Source organism: Anolis sagrei, chromosome 6 (genome assembly GCF_037176765.1).
Source record: "Anolis sagrei isolate rAnoSag1 chromosome 6, rAnoSag1.mat, whole genome shotgun sequence".
Classification (NCBI taxonomy): Eukaryota; Metazoa; Chordata; class Lepidosauria; order Squamata; family Dactyloidae; genus Anolis; species Anolis sagrei.
This window is the reverse complement of record NC_090026.1, coordinates 102703874-102713279: the sequence shown is the minus strand read 5'-3', so window position 1 is coordinate 102713279 and position 9406 is coordinate 102703874. Positions and strand designations below refer to the sequence as shown.

The following is a 9406-nucleotide window of genomic DNA, read 5'->3' as shown; positions in this document are numbered from 1 at the left end:
GAACTTCCGGGTCGGAGGCCTGGGCCGTTGATGTGACGCCGCGGTGGTCGTGGTTTCGGAGGCTCCCGAGGAGGCGGTCCACTGAGAAGGGAGCCGAGCCAGGCCAGGCCTCTCGGGGAGAAGCCGGGGAGGAGAACAAAGAGACCTCCTCCTCCTCTTCCTGGGTCTCCAGCCCTGTCTCCCTCCCTCCCTCCTTCCTTCCTTCAGTCAGGAGACAAGAGGCACCCGCTGCTGCTGCTGCTTCTTCCCCTCAGAAGGGCCGCTTCGTGGATGGACCAAGGCGGGCTCTGGGGAGGAGCGGCTCTTGTGAGTATATTTCTTTCATTATGTAGATCTAGGTCTGTAATAGAGTGCCTTCCTTTCTGCAGCGGCCATCAAGGAAGGAAAGGAAATGGGTGGGTTGCCCAGGCAAGAAATTTGCCCATTCTGTAGCTAATCCAGACTGAAGGTGCATCTACTCCAGGCCTGGGCAAACTTCGGCCCTCCTTCCAGGTGTTTTGGACTCCAATTCCTACCATTCCTAACAGCCTGTAGACTGGAAGAGCAGGAGGAATGGACTAAGGCCTGGGCCAACTTGGGCCGTCCTCCAGATGCTTTGGACTCCAAACGAATGGTGGGAGTTGGAGTCCAAAGCATCTGGAGGGAGGACCCAAGTTTGCCCATTTGACACCACTTTTGACTGCCTGTAAAAGACGACTAACAAACGACCCAACCTATTCAACTTGTATGCAGAACACATCATGCTTGACGAATGCAAGGCTGGGGTTAAAATAGCTGGAAGAAACATTAACGACCTTAGATATGCAGATGATCAAACTACAAGAAAGGAGATTCCATCTGAACATGAGGAAGAACTTCCTGACTGTGAGAGCCGTTCAGCAGTGGAACTCTCTGCCCCGGTTCCCAGTTAAAGGATGTTGGCCAGTCTGATTTTACATAAAGGGCCCATCATTTAGGGCCTTCTTACTGCCAAGAGAACATGGAACGTCCAAGAATAATAGACCAGCAATACTTTCAACAGCAACCTTTAACAAGTACAACAAGCTGCTTTAGTTTCCTTCTTTGGAGGTTTTTAAACAAAGGCTAGATGGCCATCTGTCAGGGGTGCTTTGAATGCAATATTCCTGCTTCTTGGCAGGGGATTGGACTGGATGGCCCATGAGGTCTCTTCCAACTCTTTGATTCTATGATACCAGGAGGAGCTGAGGAGCCTTCTAATCAAGGTGAAAGAAGAAAAGCGCAAAAGCTGGGATGCAGCTAAATATATATATATAAAAACAAGATTATGGCAACAAGAATAATTGACAACTGGGAAATAGAGGGAGAAGACGTGGAGGCAGACTTTGTATTTCTAGGTGCAAAGATTACTGCAGACGCAGACTGCAGCCAGGAAATCAGGAGATGTTTACTTTTTGGGAGGAGAGCAATGTCTATTCTCAATAAAATAGTGAAGAGTAGAGACATCACACTGGCAATGACGATCCGCATAGTTAAAGCAATGGTATTCCCCATAGTCACCTATGGATGTGAGAGCTGGACCTTAGGGAAGGCTGAGCGAAGGAAGATAGATGCTTTTGAACTGTGGTATTGGAGGAAAGTGCTGAGAGTGCCTTGGACAGCAAGAAGATCCAACCAGTCCATACTTCAGGAAATAAAGCCCAACTGCTCATTGGAGGGAAGGATAGTAGAGACAAAGTTGAAGTACTTTGGCCACATCATGAGAAGAAAGGAAAGCTTAGAGAAGAAAATGATGCTGGGGGAAATGGAAGGAAAAAGGAACAGGGGCCGACCAAGGGCAAGATGGATGGATGGCATCCTTAAAGTGACTGGATTGATCTTGAAGGAGCTGGGGGTGGTGATGGCCAACGGGGAGCTCTGGCGTGGGCTGGTCCATGAGGTCATGAAGAGTCGGAAACAACTGAATGAATGAACAATAACACACACACACACACACACATATATATGTATGTATATATATATGTGTGTGTGTGTGTGTATATATATATATATATAACACCAGGGCGATGAGGAGAGTAAAGTAGTGGTGGTGCGTGTTGCTGAGGCTTGACTTTTTAAATGGGTTTTTTACTTGGTTTTTTACTCATTACCCCAACCAGAATCCTTTCTTCCAATATCTTCAGCTGCCTTCTTTTGAGGGAAATCTTCTTCTCAATAAATGGACATGAGTCTTAATTATAAGGAAATATTTATTTAAGGATTCACAGATATACAACGTTTGGTGGCTATTCCGTACAGTTGACTTTAGTTTCTAGTATAACTCTCAGCATGACTTTTACTTCCACCAGACTGGTTTTAGACTTGTTTCACTGCAAAGAATCTTTTTTTTTTCTTAACTGACAGCTCAGTACACTGGCTTGCCTTATTCTCTCTTCAGCTATCCCCACTGAAGTTATAGTTACTACTGGGTTTTCGTTTTCCCTTAGCTCACAAGCTAATTGCTAATTTAAACAGGTCCAATTGACTCCCTAAACACACTGGCTGAAGACTTAAATCCCTAGGTTTGGTTTCCCAACACACCAGAACCAACTTCCTTCTTTGGTTTCCTCACCAAAGACTGACTCTTTCTCTCCTTGGGCCCGTATAATAAACTATTTTTAATTGATTGTCTCCCTCTCCCCACCAGTGGCAGTTAGCTCTGCCCACTTTGACTTCTGGCTCATCTAACTTGGTTACATACCTACAACAGGCTCCGTCGCTATGGCAACCACAGCAAATGTTGGCCTGCACCTATCATATCACAACATCAATAAACATATGTAAAACATACATTATAATTAGCTATTTCATTACACTGCCATAGATCAATGCTATGGAATCCTGGGACATGAGGCAGGAGAGACAGCAAAAGACATTGTTAAACTAAAACTCCCAGGGTCTTATAGCCATAGCAGTTAAAGTAGTGTCAAAACTGCATTCGTTCTGCAGCATAGAAACACCATATGACAGGAGGGGTGTCTTCTCATACTTTGTATTTATTTCAGTCTCAATAACAAAGACATGCATTTTTTAAAAGTTGCCTATACTACAATTACATCAGGTACCCCTAAGAAATCAAGTATAAACAGAATGAAAAGGGGCGTACTACATGTTTACACATAAGCATATTGCAAAATAAACTACTACTACTATAATGCTATTGAATCCTGGGATGTGAACTAGGAGAGACAGCAAAAGACTTTGTACAAATACAACTCCCAGGACCCTATAGCCATAGCAGTTAAAGTAGTATCAAAACTTCATTCATTCTGCAACATAGAAACAACATATGACATGGGAGGTTCCTTTCATACCTCATATTTATTTCAGTATTGATAACAAAGATATGCAATTTTTTAAAAGTGGCGTACACTACAATTGCATCAGGCACACCTAAGAAATCAAGTATTAACAGAAAGAATGGGAGCGTACACTACATGTTTACAGATAAGCATATTGCAAAATAAACTACTACTACTATAACAACTGCGAGCCCCTGGTGGCAAAATGTGTTAAACCCTTGTGCTGGCAGGACTGAAGACAGACAGGTTGGAGGTTCAAATCCAGGGAGAGCGCAGATGAGCCCCCCATGCAGGGACGTGAAAGAAGCCTCCCACAAGAATGGTAAAACATCAAAACATCCGGGTGTCCCCTGGGCAATGTGCTTGCAGACGGCCAATTCTCTCTCATCAGAACTGACTTGCGGTTTTTCAAGTTGCTGCTGACACAAAAAACCAAAACAAAACCCTATAATAACTAATAATAGTAACTTCATTTGTAACCCACCCTATCTTCCCAAGGAGACAAAAGTGACAAACGTTCAATGCCATAATAACAAATGAACTAAATACAAAATCAAAAACATAAAATATACATGAATACATAAAATATGCATAAATGTGAGTGTATAATAACTAACCCAACAAATAAATACTTAAAAACAAGTAGGCATCACCATTCACAGTTACATCATGATAAAATCTCAATAAATAAATACTACCTAAAATGCTTCAGACTAGAAATTTTTGGATGCTTTTATTTTGAAATGCCTATATTTTTATATGCATACATAATAAAATATTTTGGAGATATTTCATTTATGTATATAAAATTCATTTATTCTTCATGTACACCTTGCATGTGTAGCCTGAAGAAAATGTGTAATTTTTGTAATAATGTCGCTTTATTTGGAACCAGCAAAAATGGAAAGTATTGGGTTGTTGGGAGTTTTCCAGGCTGTATGGACATGTTCCAGAAGCATTCTCTCCTGACGTTTCTCCCACATCTATGGCAGTCATCCTCAGAGGTTGTGAGGTCTGTTTGAAATTAGGCAAGTGGGGTTTATATATCTGGAATGTCCAGGGTAGCAGAAAGAAGTCTTATCTGTTTGAAGCAAGTGTGAATGTTGCCATTGGCCAGCTTAATTATCAGTGAAAGTATTGTCTCAGTGGACATTTTTTGATTTTGGGAGTATTTCAGAATTCTGGAGAAAAGATGCTCAAGCCTATTACAAGTATACAGACAAAAATAATAGAAAATAAACTGCTATCACAAGAGTATATAAACTACTGTGGAAACTACTGTGTTGTTTAGAAATACTTCCAATTACCTTTTTTGTTATAAATCCTAATATCCACTCCGTCTGGTGAATATTTTGGGGTATTGAGCTAAGTAAGACTTGGAGAAATGAAGTAGTTGTGACTCAGGCCCAGGGATGCCTGCTTTTGTGTCATTAATTTCTGGGGGTTGCTGGAGAAGAGAAAGCACATACATTTTGAGGAAAGAGAATTGCCTAGAAGGATCTGCAACAGCTGGCAGGCAGAAGAAAAAGTCCTCCTGAATTTAGGCAGACCTCTAGTTTCTGAGCAAATGGAAAATGGAGTTGCAACTGGTCGTCACTTTGTTATTTTACAGGAGAGAGTACACACATTTCATGCAGATGTTGTGTCAAGGCAGATCTCTCTTAAATGTGGGGTATACATGTGGTAGTTGGAAGAAGGTGTCTCCCTGTGTGAAGGTGCTGAGCTGGTCCAGGAATTGTGGGATCTGGCTGCAGAAGTTGCTATTTTAACTGTTTAAAAATCAGTTTACCATGTAAAATATAGCAAACAGCTTTCTCTCAGTCAATGAGTGAGGAATTCTACCCTGCCTTCCACATACATACCCTCTTTTTTAGTGAAGATGCACAGGCAAATTTTAGCCTTTGGTTCTGCACTGTTGGTTCTGACAGGAAAAGAAAATTAACAAGATTTGTTAAGGTGTGTCCTTTTATATGTGGAAGAATAAATTCAAAACAAGTGCAAAATTCAGTATGCCTATTGGGTTGTTATCCACTCGGTGTTTACTCTTCAAGTTAGACCTCTTGGTGTAATTAGTCCAATCACAATCCTGTTTTTCCTGCACTGTACTTCTACAGACTGGAAATATAGCTTGTGTTTACCTATCTCTTAGAAGGGTAGAAGGCTGTTTTCCTCATGCCCCACAAGTACAGTCAGAATAAGAAACAGAAAGACTTCTAGAAATGTTTATCATTTCATACTGCTTATAACTTAAAATGGATAAAATGCAGAATATGGTCAAGATCACATCACTAAGGATGCATCTACAATATAGAGGTTTCTAACCTTCTCTTGCAAAGATTGCTGGTTCCTCAGCAAACTATAAATCCCAGGATGATGTGATTGAAGAAGAACAACATTGAAGAGGATCCCAACACAGGCCCTTTCCACACAGCTGAATAAAATCCCACATTATCTGCTTTGTACTGGAATATATGACAGTGTGGACTCAGATGACACAGTTCAAAACAGATGTGGGATTTTCTGCTTTGATATTCTGGGTTATATGGCTGTGTGGAAGGGCTTTGGTCATGACTGTCTTAATCTGGTTCTTCTCGTTCATCTTCTCACAGAACTAATTTCTGTACTAATTACAACTCTATATTTAATATGATGAAACATTTCAGTCCATGTGAATAGTTTAGCCAAGGTGAAGTGCGGTTAAGCTAGACTTCTGTGTTTTGTAAACATGAAAGATGGAATGTTTTATTGCCCAAACATTACTGTCTCTTTATGAACATCAGTTATAATGTTAAATGAGCATAGTTACCATTAGACTTAGTGGCACAAACATCCATGAATCAAATCCTTTTTTTATTATATGTGCCAATTTAATGCCAATTTAAACCTGCCCAGCTTTTAACCATTCATGATACATTGCATGTTGTCATTTGTTGGCTACATATGTAGGAACTAGTAATGTCTTCAGAAGATGACTAGGGAAATGTTGAAAAAGGAAAGCTGTAAGTCCCAGTATTGCAGAAGAGAAACTGCATTTCTATTTAGAATCCAAATTAAAATATCAACTCAAAAGTGGAAAATATGCAATTTGGGTATGTGTGTGAGCTCCTACCAGTCAGTGATTAGTTGAAAGCAAGAGGAAGAATGTGTTCACCTCTGACAACAAACAGCTATTTCCTGTAATCAGCTAATTATTCCAAACCCCTTCTGAGCCCAAATGTGATAACATTAAATCTTCACATAATCTCTCATTTAACAGTATCATACTGGAGGTTTCCATCTGCTAAAACATTGGTAAATGTCCAATCTTACATAATGTTTGGGGAGATTGAAATGCTCTCTCACTGGCTTCTGGATGCTAACTTCTCCTGTCCATGCCATAATAAATCTGTTAAGGTTTAGCTTGCCACAGAATTCTTTCTCTTGGCTGCAGCAGGCTAACACACTGCCCCTCTGTTATTTACTATAAAAATAAAATGTACTGTGGTTTTTTCACACCAAAATTTAATGACCAAGGACACTACACAGCAGCAGATGAGAACAATTTTTTTTATAAACAAGAGCTATAAAAGGAGGCAGTCCTGGTCTGGCCACTTAGAAGACAAAGTTTAAAGAATATTGTCTTGTACAAACAATACGTTTCTCTTTGGCTTCCCAGTTTCTCAAGGTAGTGTTACATTTTAATACTTTCATTCCTGAATGCTCATTCACAATGGTACAAACTTATAAAACTTTGTTTTCCACACTACTGAAAAAAATGCCTTTACCAAAATAGCCATTAGAGGAACTTATTTAAATAAAAATGTTACTTTGTTTGGGAAAGAAGCGAGTGGTAGAATTCTTTCCTATTCCCTTTGTAGGGATTAAATGGAACATTAGGAAAGCTATTATAATTCCACCAATCTGAATATCCTGTTTGTATATCTGGGAGAAACTTCGCTATTACAGAAGTCAGTCTTATGACACAGCATGCATCCAGACAGGGAGCATTGTTTAGAATCGAAGCACATGAGTACAGTGTGATACATCTAATGGACAAATATAGTTCACTTGTAATATTCTGTTCAGCTGTATATTCTAGATGAGAGGAAGTAGATGACTTTATATATTATTTATTTATAGAGTATTTCTATCCTACTCTTCAGCTACAAAGGCTCTCAGGGCCTTTCCAGACAGGCCTTATATCCCAGGATCTGATCTCAGGTTTTCTTCTTTAAACTGGATTATATGAATTTGCACTACCAGATAATCTGGGGATAAACAAAAAACCTGGGATCAGTTCCTGGGATATAGAGCTTGTCTGGAAGGGCCCTCAGAGCGGCTTACAAAACATTAATTTGCCCATTTATCGTTGCAAGCATAATAACTGTCCTCTGAACCTTTAATCTCTTGCTTTTTTGAACATGCTGACAGGTGTCCTGTGGCATTTGTTGGAATGCTAGCTATGTGGTCAGCTGAATAGCTGCAATCTTATATCTGCAGGGTTCCACAGACTTAAAATTTTATGAAGTACAGATATATTGTGCAACACAATGAATTAGATTATAAAAACAATTATGACTAAGAATATATAACAAATATGAAGTCATTTCTAAAAATATACAGAATTATGACACTATTCAAGGATTCGATATCTATAGTTTTTCACTTACCCACACTCCAAAAATCCCTCCCCCAAGTGCTTGTGGGAATTTCTAGGACTTCCAGTGCAACTTTATGGCATGCTTCCAGTCAACGTATAGTCGGAATATAAGAATCACTGTTATCCATGTTTTTAGTTATCTGTGGGAAGTCTTGGAGCATTCTTCCATGAATACATGGATTGTAATATATGTGAACTGAATTAGGATACCATTGTGTCTTAAATCAGGCACATCTTATCAAAATTATGTGCGATCACAGATGACATATTTCCTTTGATTTTGGAGATACGGTATATCCCCTGTATATATGAAGGATAAAGTTCTGAATGTAATGTAGAAATAGGAAACCATGGATAATAATCAAGCTCATTTAAATGAATAACTTCCACCAGAGGTTACCATTGATTTAACCTGGAGGACTGGTAGTGGAAGCATGCACTAGGATCACCCCGGGGGGGGGGGGGGGGGATAAATTTACAGAGATGACATGTTTTTTGGATGCCAGTACAGAGATTGTGCCGTATTTAGAAGACAAGAAAGAATCACATTTCAGAGAAGAATCTTATGAAATATACATTTAGCGAATCTTTTATGTGTTCATTCTGATTTGGATTCATCTTTAATTCTGATGAACTACATTGAATTTCATATTGAATTTCTGGCTTTTATGTAATGTAGGGGTCTATTCAAGTGGTAAGTAGGTAAAACAATATACTAGCCAAAGTTTATACATCCTTTTTATAGTTTTTTTTTAACTACAATAAATTAATGACTGCTTATTTCGTAATACTCATACATAGAGCCATGCTGTGAAAGACTATGTTTAATTAGTAATAGTTTATAATATAATAAATGTTGTGCAAAATACTTTATGCAAGCTTTTAAATCTTCATTGGCTTTTTCATCAGTCAGAGATGTTAAAAGCCTAATCTACACGGACCATTTAATGCAGTTTCAGATTGGTATTGAAAAAAAGTGATTTTACTGTCCTGATGATTCCATAGGAAATCCTGGAACCAGTTAGAAACCCAAATGGTGATTACACAAATCACAGAGACTAGTGCATATTTAGGGCTTTGGACACTTTCATGGGTGTTTGTTGTCTGGCCACCACAGTTTGAATCTAGCTGCAAACTGCATTAAATGGTCAGTGTAGATTAGGCCCAATTTGGGCAAAGGTCACTCCCCTCTAGGCCTTGTGGGAATTGGGAACAAAGGACCATAAACCACAGACAATATCAGATCCATTAGCAGCAGGAATATAATCTTGGTCTATCTATCACCAGTGTTTGAGGAAAAGGCAGATTGTGTAATCATTGTTTGTCTGTACCCACTTTACAACACTCTGAATCTCAGAAGCTGTATTCAAAGGATTATGATAATAATGAGCTATGTTACATTGAATTACAATGCAAAGAAAGGCTTGCACAATAGGGCAGAGGGGATCTTACACTAGAGAAAGTTTGG

General features: G+C 39.3%; 1 protein-coding gene across 5 annotated transcripts in view; it reads left to right on the top strand.

The window, feature by feature from the left end:
• Nucleotides 1-33: 33 nt before the first annotated feature.
• Nucleotides 34-9406, top strand: part of ANKIB1 (ankyrin repeat and IBR domain containing 1) — a 55394-nt gene continuing 46021 nt past the window's right edge. For all 5 annotated transcript variants that reach the window (XM_060782269.2, XM_060782266.2, XM_060782268.2 and 2 more), the window contains exon 1: nt 34-306. The gene's annotated coding sequence lies outside the window, so the exon portion shown is untranslated. The remainder of the gene's footprint in view (nt 307-9406) is intronic.